The sequence below is a fragment of the Pongo pygmaeus genome, chromosome 15 (genome assembly GCF_028885625.2).
Source record: "Pongo pygmaeus isolate AG05252 chromosome 15, NHGRI_mPonPyg2-v2.0_pri, whole genome shotgun sequence".
NCBI lineage: Eukaryota > Metazoa > Chordata > Mammalia > Primates > Hominidae > Pongo > Pongo pygmaeus.
Window position 1 is genome coordinate 64,694,720 of NC_072388.2, and position 10,274 is coordinate 64,704,993.

At 38.1% G+C, this 10,274-nt stretch overlaps 1 pseudogene; it reads right to left on the reverse strand.

Annotated features, from left to right (window-relative positions):
- Positions 1 to 8,239: 8,239 nt before the first annotated feature.
- Positions 8,240 to 9,552, reverse strand: LOC129012974 (nuclear receptor coactivator 4-like; annotated as a pseudogene).
- Between the last annotated feature and the right edge of the window lie 722 nt (positions 9,553 to 10,274).

Genomic DNA, 10,274 nt, shown 5'->3' on the forward strand with positions numbered 1-10,274 from the left:
AATCTGTAAGCAACTATGACCTCAACCACAGCTTACTGAGCACTTACTCTGTGCCAGGAACAGTGCCAAGCTTGTTACTTCATTATCTCATTTTCCTTCTCAATACCCTTATGGTAAGATGTTATTAATATTTTTATTTTAATAGAGATATTAAATAACTTGCTCAAGAATACATAGCTTCAGAAAGGGCCAGGATTTTACTCCTGCTCGCAGAACTGGAATTCCAAGGCCTGTGAGTGCTGTGCTTTCCAGTGAGATGTCTCCATAGCCAAGAACAAGGATAATGGGGCTTGAGAGTAGAAGGACAGAAAAAAAAAAAAAAAAGAAAAGAAAATATGAATCACCATGATGGGACTTCCTCAAAGAGGCACAAGACTCAGGACCATATCCTGGGTAGTGAAAAGGTATGAACTCTGTGGTCAGAAAACTGGGTTCAAATATTCCTTCTGGCACTTAGAACTGTGCAATTGCAGGCAAGATATTCAGCCTGTTTTAGCCCGTTATTATTGCCTTATTGCCATTATGGCAACAATAATAATAACAATAATTTCCAACAAATCTTACTACCTAGTTTATTTTTCATCTTGTATTTTTTATTTCTGGTGTATATATGAATGCATGGCACTTGGGAAATGCTACCAAAATGATAGATATTATTTGTAATTCAATCATTTATTCAACAAGTATTTATTGAGTGACTGCACAGTTATTTTATTGATTTTTGCTCCACAGTTACAGTGCTTAGGGCTTAAGAACTTTTCAAGTACCTGCAAGAATGTTAGAAACCTAAAATTAAATTATCAACTCCAAGATAGAAAGCAAAATTTAATAAATGCTTAATTGAGTGTCTATTAAACTAAAATTATGTCAACCAGTTAATGGTTGACAATGCAATGCTTTTATAATTATATATAAATAATAAATATAATAGAGTTTACACCTCAAAAACAAAACAAATTTAACTTGTTAATGGATACTTTTTTAAGATAAAATCATGACTGTCAAATATACAAAGTGAACATATGTCGAATATTTTATTTAACTTATTAATTCATGAGGAAATCAGTAAGATGTTACAAGCAGTTCAAAGGAGAATTCAAAGAATAGAGCTACATGTAGGTCATGAAATGAATTTACAAATAAATGCAAAATTGGCTTTTTCCATAATTGTTGAGGTGGAGTGGGAATCAATTGTTCCTCCACCAGACAGAATTAATTTGCATGTTTATAGAAAAAAATTGTTTACATTGCTATCATTTTATTTTTATAACTTATAGAGTGGTAAAATAGCTCAAAGATGGGATAGGTCTAAACCACATAGAATTAGATAAGCCAAAGTGCTATGCTCTAGACAACACATAGTTTTCCAATAAAAACATCCAGTAATCTCTTTGGTAGTTTTTAGCACATTTCAAAGTCTCTCACAATTTTTTTCTAACAATCTCCTTCTTCCCCTTGTGATTACATAATCTCAAAGAAAGAATTCTTGATCACAAAATAAGGCTGATTTCATTTAGGTTTAGCCTGATTGTTTACATAGATGCAGCAAGGATGTTAATTAGCATATCGTTTTTCTTAAGTTTGCCAGTCTTTGCAAATCTTGAGCTATATAGTACTGAGCAACAACTAATGCCACAAAATTAACTTATGTCTGGGAGTTTTCATAAAAATCTCAGATGGGTTTAAAAGCCTCTACTATTTACTATCTTGAGGCTAGGAAATCAATTCCAAGAAACTCCCTCTACCAAATTTCACCTGCAGTACCTATGAATTTGGGTGAAATCCTCTTTTCTTACGGTCCCTGAATATCCTAAAGTTACTGGTCTACTAGAAAATGACCTTTCTAACCCCCTGAAAGGTGGGGACTCTGTCAGCCAGGAACCAGGCCAGTTTTCCTGGGAGGGCTTTGTAGGCACTGATTCTCTGAGTATGACCAACTTCTGTTTCTTCAAACAAACTGGTGTTCATATCTGATTAAACGAGCACCATTCTCAGATATGACACTTCAGATAAGGCCTTGATTGCACTATCAATTATTTAATTATATTCTGGTGAAAAGCAGGACCAATTCCTACCAAAATTATGCAAATAGCTATATTGCCATGAAAAGTAAGGAGGTTCTTTAAGAGTTTCTGAATTCTGGGAACTCAGTGAGAATCAGATATTTAAAATCTGTTTCTTTAAATTATTTTTTATTTTTTTGAGACAGAGTTTTACTCTGTCACCCAGGCTGGAGTACAGTGGTGCAATCTTGGCTCACTGCAACCTCTGCCTCCTGGGTTGAAGCAGTTCTCTGCCTCAGCCTCCTGAGTAGCTGGGATTCCAGCACCTGCCACCATGCCCAGCTAATTTTTGTATTTTTAGTGGAGACGAGGTTTCGCCATCTTGGCCAGGCTTGCCTTGAACTCCTGACCTCATGATCCACCTGCCTTGGTCTCCCAAAGTGCTGGGATTACAGGTGTAAGCCACTGCGCCCAGTACTTTCCCCCCAAATTTTTTTTTTAAATTATACTTTAAGTTCTAGGGTACATGTGCACCACACATGGTTTCTTCAATACCGATTTATTGAGAGTTTTTAACATGAAGGGGTGTTGAATTTTATTGAAAGCCTTTTCTGTATCTATTGAGATAATCGTGTGGTTTTTGGTTTGGGTTCTGTTTATGTGGTGAATCACATTTATTAATTTGTATATGTTGAACCAACGTTGCATCCCAGGAATAAAGCTTACTTGATTGTGGTGGATAAGCTTTTTGATGTGCTGCTAGATTTGGTTTGCCGTATTTTGTTGAGGATTTTTGTATCAATGTTCATCAAGGATATTGGCCTGAAGTTTTCTTTTTTTGTTGTGTCTCTGACGGGTTTTGGAATCAGGGTGATGCTGGACTCATAGAATAAGTTAGAGAGGAGTCCCTCCTCCACAGTTGTTTGAAATAGTTTTAGTAGGAATGGTACCAGCTTTTCTTTGTACATCTGGTAGAATTCAGTTGTGAATACATCTGGTCCTGGGCTTTTTTGGTTGGTGGGCTATTTATTACTGACTCAATCTCAGAGCTCGTTATTGGTCTGTTCAGGGATTTAATATCTTTCTGGCTCAGTCTTGGGAGGATGTATGTGTCCAGGAATGTATCCATTTCTCCTAGATTTTCTAGTTTATGTACATAGAAGTGTTCATAATGTTCTCTGATGATTATTGTATTTCTGTGGAGTCAGTGGTAATATCCCCCTTCTCATTTCTGATTGTTTTTATTTGGATCTTCTCTCTTTTCTCCTTTGTTAGTCTGGCGAGTGGTCTATCTATTCTATTAATTTTTTTCAAAGAAAACAGCTCCTAGATTCATTCATCTTTGGATGATTTTCTGTGTCTCAGTCTTCTTCAGTTTAGCTCTGATTTTGGTTATTGCTTGTCTTCTGCAAGATTTTGGATTGGTTTGCTCTTTGTTCTCTAGTTCTTTTCATTGTGACATTAGGTTGTCAAATAGAGATCTTTCTAACTCTTTGAGGTGGGCTTTAAGTGCTACAAAGTTCCCTCTTAACACTGCCTTAGCTGTGTCCCAGAGATTCTGGTATGTTGCATCTTTGTTCTCATTAATTTCAAAGAACTTCTTGATTTCTGCCTTAATTTCATTATTTACCCAAAAGTCATTCAGGGGAAGTTATTCAATTTCCATGTAATTGCATGGTTTTGAGTGAACTTCCTAGTCTTGATTTCTAATTTGATTGTATTGTAGTCTGAGAGGTTGTTTGTTATGGTTTCAGTTCTTTTGCATTTGCTGAGAAGTGTTTTACTTCCAACTATGTCATCTATTTTAGAGTATATGCCATGTGGTGATGTGAAGAATATATATTCTGTTGTTTTGGAGAGTTCTGTTGATGTCTATCAGGTCCATTTCATCCAGTGCTGAGTTCAGGTCCTGAATATCAATGTTAATTTTCTGTCTCAATAATATGTCTAATATTGTCAGTGTTGTGTTAAAGTCTCCCACTGTTATTGTGTGGGAGTCTAAGTCTCTTCGAAGGCCCCTAAGAGCTTGCTTTATGAATCTGGCTGCTCCTGTGTTAGGTGCATATATATTTAGGAGAGTTAGGTATTCTTGTTGAATTGAACCCTTTACCATTATGTAATGCCCTTCTTTGTCTTTTTTGATCTTTGTTGGTTTAAAATCTGCTTTGCCTGAAACTAGGATTGCAACCCCTGTCTTTTTCTGTTTTCCATTTGCTTGGTAGATTTGTCTCCATCCCTTTATTTTTAGCCTGTGTTGTCATTGCATGTGAGATGGGCCTCTAAAAGATAGCATACCAATGGGTCTTGGTTCTTTATCCAGCTTGCCACTTGTGCCTTTTAATTGGGGCATTTAGCCCATTTACATTCAAAGTTATTATTGATATGTGTGTACTTGATCCTGTCATAATGATGTTAGCTGGTTACTTTGCAGACTTGTTTATGTGGTTACTTTATAGTATCACTAGTCTGTGTACTTCAGTGTGTTGTAGCAGCTGGTAACGGTCTTTCCATATTCAGTGCTTCCTTCAGGAGCTCTTGTAAGGCAAGTCTTGTGGTAATAAATTCTCTCAGCATTTGCTTGTATAAGAATGCTAGTGATTTTTGTACATTAATTTGGTATCCTGAGACTTTACTGAAGTTGTTTAAAAACTTCACTGAAGTTGTTAAAGAATCTTATTTCTCCTTTGCTTATGAAGCTTTATTTGGCTGGATGTGAAATTCTGGCTTGGAATTCTTTTCTTTAAGAATGTTGAATATTGGCCTCCAATTTCTTCTGGTTTGTAGGTTTCTATTGAAAGGTCCACCATTAGTCTGATAGGCTTCCGTTTGTAGGTGACCTGATCTTTCTCTCTAGCTGCCTTTAACAATTTTTCTTTTATTTCAACCTTGGAGAATCTGATGATTATGTGTCTTGGGGATGATCTTTTTATGAAGTATCTTAGGGGGTTTTCTGCATTACCTGAATTTGAACGTTGGCCTCTCTAGCTAGGTTGGGAAAGTTCTCATGAATGATATCCTGAAATATGTTTTTCAAGTTGCTTACACTCTCCCTATTCCTTTAAGGGACAAAAATGAGTAATAGATTTGGTCTCTTTACGTAATTTCATGTTTCTTGGAGGTTTTGTTTGTTCCTTTTCATTCTTTTTTCTCTATTTTTGTCTGATTGTCTATTATCAGAAAGCCAGTCTTCAAGCTCTGAGATTCTTTTCTCCACTTGATCTATTCTGCTACTAATACTTGTGATTGCATTATGAAATTATTGTAGTGTGTTTTTCAGCTCTGTCAAGTAATTACATTCTTTTCTATACTGGCTATTTTGTCTGTCAGCTACTGCATTGTTTTATCATGATTCTTAGCTTCCTTGGATTAGGTTTCAATGTACTCCTGTAGCTCAATGATCTTCATTTCTGTCCATATTCTGAATTCTATTTCTGTTATTTCAGTCCTCTCAGCCTGGTTCAGAACCCTTACTAGAGAGGTGATATGGTTGTTTAGAGGAAAGAAGACACTCTGGCTTTTTTAGTTGTCGTGGTTCTTGTGTTGATTCTTTCTCATCTTTGTGGGCTTATGTTCCTTCTATCTTTGAGGTTGCCGACCTTTGGATTTTTTTTTTCTTTTATCCTATTTGATGACTTTGAGGGTTTGATTTTGGTGTAAGGTGGATTCAGCCAACTGGCTTTGTTTCTGGAAGACTTTAGGTGGCCAACACTCAGATCCTAACTTTGAGACTGCACACTCTAACTCTGGGGGACTTGTATTGGGCCCCAAATTTGTTCTCTGGCTCCTTGAGGTTAGGAATCTACTTTGCTGGTTGGGGGTGGGGAGTGAGGTGCTCCGACACTGCTGGTCACTACTCTCCGATGGGTGTTGTCAGCCAAAGCATTTCTTAGTGCAGTGACAGTGGGATCCTTCCTCATTCATACATACCAGCAGCGTCAGTAGTGGCAGCTGCGGCAGGGTGCTCACAGGTGCTGGGGTGCCTGCCTCCCTGCAGGCGTTCACCACAGTGGCGGAGGCAATGCAGCTGTTGAGGACCCTGCTGGCAAATGTGTGAGCAGTCACATTGGTGGTGGTTTCGGCTTGGGGTGGGATGCTGGTGGGCACAGGTCTGTGTGACTTCTCTGTGCTCTGTAAGTAGGAGTGGTCTAAAATCTGTGTCATTTCAGTTTACAAAAGCAGAGTTTACTAAATTGTCATGGGTTAAAGAAGTGTCTAAGAAGAGAGGGAAATGGCTTTCTTATAGATTCAGAAAACAGAACATTAAAACAAAAACAATATTCCAGCTAACCCCAATAAAATTTCCCTTATCAGTATATTCAGTCCTATAATTAATTCTTGTTCCTCTGGATCTTGGGTTAGCAATCTCATGAAGCTGTCTGCTTTTCAACTAAAAAGAGTTCTAGAAATCATGCCTTAGCCCACAGGTGCAGTCTGAGTGTTGTCTAAGTTATGTTACATCAGAAGACTGTACCCAAGAGTCTATTCTTTGAAATGTCAATAGTTTGAAGTACCTAGTATAGTCCTTTTCCGGGAAGCTTTATTTAAGACATAAACTCTCGCCTTCACTTTATAGCATCACCTCAGGGATGTATTAGAGTAAAACAAAAACCATTTGTAGGTAACAAAGACATATGGCTGTGGTTAATTTCTTTCTTTTTTCCTTTTTTTTTTTAGGGCTGTTTTGCTTTTAATGAAGGCAGATACAAAATGCATCAATGCAAAAGAATGTTTTATATACTCATTAACATAGTAAGTAATGTAAATTACATTTTGATAATGTAAAATACAGTATGTTTGTTAGGCCTCAAAAAAGAAACCACAGAGTTAGCTGCAACTTAAGGTAACTAGAAAGGCTCCTTAGGTTGTTTTTACCCACCACCTTTATTATAATAGTTCTAAATGATATCTGGGGAGGTGATTAAAAAATAATACAAAGCTCTTTTCAGCTGTGGTTCAAAGAACTCTAGTGAAGCTGTATGGCAATGACATTGTGGGACCATGAAATTTCCCCAGAAGTATTTCTAATAATATAGGCAGTTAAGAAGCTTAATAGTTTCAAAGTCTGGAGAGCAGCAAAAATATCTTAGAGAATTTAAAAACATTATAAACCCCTCTTCTCTCCTACAGAGACATTTTAAAGCACGGACATAACTTTAAGGATATTGAAAAAACATCATTAGTTTTCATAAAGCTTCAATGAATACCCCAAGGCACAAGTGTTGAAAATGGTCTGTTCACAAAAATGTCACAGCGTTGTACTGTTGGAGGTACAGATATACTGTGCTTGCGGTGAGAGGACAGCTTTATCCCTAGTTAAAAGCACCAGATGTGTCAAGCTCAGCTTCCATTTACACAGGATGCACCCAAAATCCCTACGATAGTGAATGGTTCAAGTACTAGACCACATTTCCAACGTCTTGCTTATTTGCTTAGTCAGTACTGAGGTTCTTTTAAACCCTGTATGTCTGTAGAATATTTTGAAAGGCCAGAACTACCCTGAAAATAGTCTTGAAATAATACAGAGCCCTTCTAAAAGAGCTCACTGGATACTTTAATAACATTTACAGAAAGAAATAAAGACAATAGCCGAGTTTCTTTCAAATGAAGATGAAAAATAATGTAGAACTAGCATGTAGGCTAAAATGTTTGGTAGTTAGTGTCAAAAATTGCCAAGATTGTTAATGTATATTTTTGGTAATCACTATTGGCCAGGTTAATTTTTTTTGTAAAATACACAATATGTTAACAGAACAGAAAAATCATTATTTTGACCACTAACAGAAGAAAACCCACAGCAAGAGAAGCATCTATAGGGCAATTAAAAGTTAAGGAAGTTTACTAGCTTTAGAATACATCAATACACTTCGATTATAGAAATATTTCATTTTTAAGACTAGAGTGCTTTAATGTACTTTTAGTAACGACCCAATCTAAGGAGACTTGGAGACTTGTGAAAAAGACGGGTCCACCAAGATGCTGCATTTCTAGTGTAGGGTGGATTAATACTTCTGTAAGAAGGAAGGAACTGAGTCACCTCAGCATTGCTAAACAGCATTTTTCTTTTAAACAGTAACTCAATCTCATGACTCACCTCACTTCACTAGTATAAAATTATGCAGGAGAAGAACTAAGCTCACTGGTCAGACCCAGAAACAATGATTTGGCAACCTGTAGTCACTCAGCTCATGATGTGTGACGATCAGCAGAAAGCTGCTCAACTCTTGCTGTCCATTCCTTCACATCTGCAGAGGAGTTTGATGTAACCACTTCTCTTAAACAACTTAAGCCGCATATAGGCAAAAAGGTCACAAACTGCAGGAGGCCAAAAAGGTCTAGGAGGAAGTTATGTTCCTCCTGTAGAGGTGAATTAAGTAATACTTCCTGGGACTTTTTTCCAAGCAGCCACTTGTCTTCGGCAGAGGATAACTGGCTGAGGTTGCCCGTCTTCTGTCCTGGCAGGACCCAGTCAGCTATGTTAAAGGGACACCAGGAAGTGGTCATGGGGCTTTTAAGCTTTGGTTTGCCAGTTCTGTCTTCCTTGGGACTTCCTTCTTTGTATGGCGGCCAGATGAGCCACTCTGACAAAGAGCTATTCTTTATGACTTGGAAGGAATCAGAAATTCTAGAAAGAACCATTACCTTTAGTGCCTTTGTTCTGTTACTTCTTTTCTAGAAGGACAGAGCCACATGTTCAGGGAATCTTTATGCTTCTCAGGCTCAGGTTTGGGTTCCTCAGGCATCCCATTTTTATCCTTTCCTTCTTTCTTCAGAAGCCACTTGCACAGAGCTTCCTTCTCACAATTCTCATCACTCACACACTTTGCAAAGCTTGTGCAGGGCTCATTGGCTTTGCACATCTCTACTTTACATGGGTCCTGATGCTTCTGGACAAGCCAATCCCCAGTAACCACGCTGGGGGTAGACAATGGTGTCTTGGCCCCCAAGTGGTCATTCACGCAGTTCAGATTGCCCAGGTTTTCAATCTCCACCCCCTTGGGCTTGTTGCCCTGACAGTTGGTGCGGGAGTTGGTCTTGACAAGCCAATCATTCACATTGTAGGACTGGCACAAGTGCTTAAACTTCTCACTGGTTTCACGACTGCCATTCTCAGGCTTCTCTAGCTTCTGGGGTTCCTAGGGAGTCACCAGCCAATCTGATAGGTCTGTCTCATCTTGATCAGGAAACTCTTGATCTGCAGTTTCAATGGGGAAAGAACTGGTAGTGGAATGGCTGTTATACTTTTGATAACTTGGTTTTTCAGGAACTTCCTGTCGCTGACTCTTGAGGAGCCAGTTTTCTAAGCCCTTTAGGTTTTCCCAGACATTACTGAAGAAATCGCAGGCTCTGGCAGAATTCTGACTATTCTCCAAGGTCTGCTTTTGGGTGAGCCAGTCCAGACAATCACTGGCAGGTTTGCTTCCAAGGAGCCATTTGCTGAGAGGAACAGTTGTGATGCTAGATTCTGCTCTTGCATTGGGATATAGCCTCTTTTCTCCAGGAAAGGCCCAATATTTGATAAACTAGCATAAGCCATCAAGTGCTCCGGAATTTGAATGGTTTTGAGAGACACAAATGTGGTGATGGTCTGATGCAGAGCAGTTGTGTCTGCTTCAAAGAGTAGGACAGTTGAATATTCAGGCTTAAAGGTCAAACTGCCCAGTCTCTCCAGGCACACAGAGACTTGATTGGCTAGATCTTTATTTTGGGTACACTCTAATCAATTATTCTTAATTATAGTCACCCTACTCTGCTATCAAATGCCAGAACTTATTCCTTTTATCTAACTGTATTTTTGTACCCATTAACCAACCTCTTTTTATGTCCCCTTCCCACTCTTCTTGGCCTCTGGTACCCATCATTCTACTGTCTACTGCCATGAGATCCACTTTTTAAGCTCTCATATAAGAGTGAGAACATGGAATATTTGTCTTTCTGTGCCTGAGTTTTTTGCTTAACATAATGTCTTCCAGTTCCATCCATGTTGCTTCAAATGACAGAATTTTTTTATTTATTATGGCTGACTAATGTCCCATTGAGTATATGTACCAAATTTTCTTTATCGATTCATCTGTTGAGGACACTTAGGTTGCTTCCAAACCTTGGTTATTGTGAATAGTGCTGCAATAAACACAGTAGTGCAGATATCTCTTTGATATACTGATTTCCTTTCTTGTGAACATATACCCAGCAGTGGAATTACTGGATCATATGGTAGTTTTATTTTTAGTTTTTTTGAACAATCTCCATACTGTTTTCCATAATGGCTATACT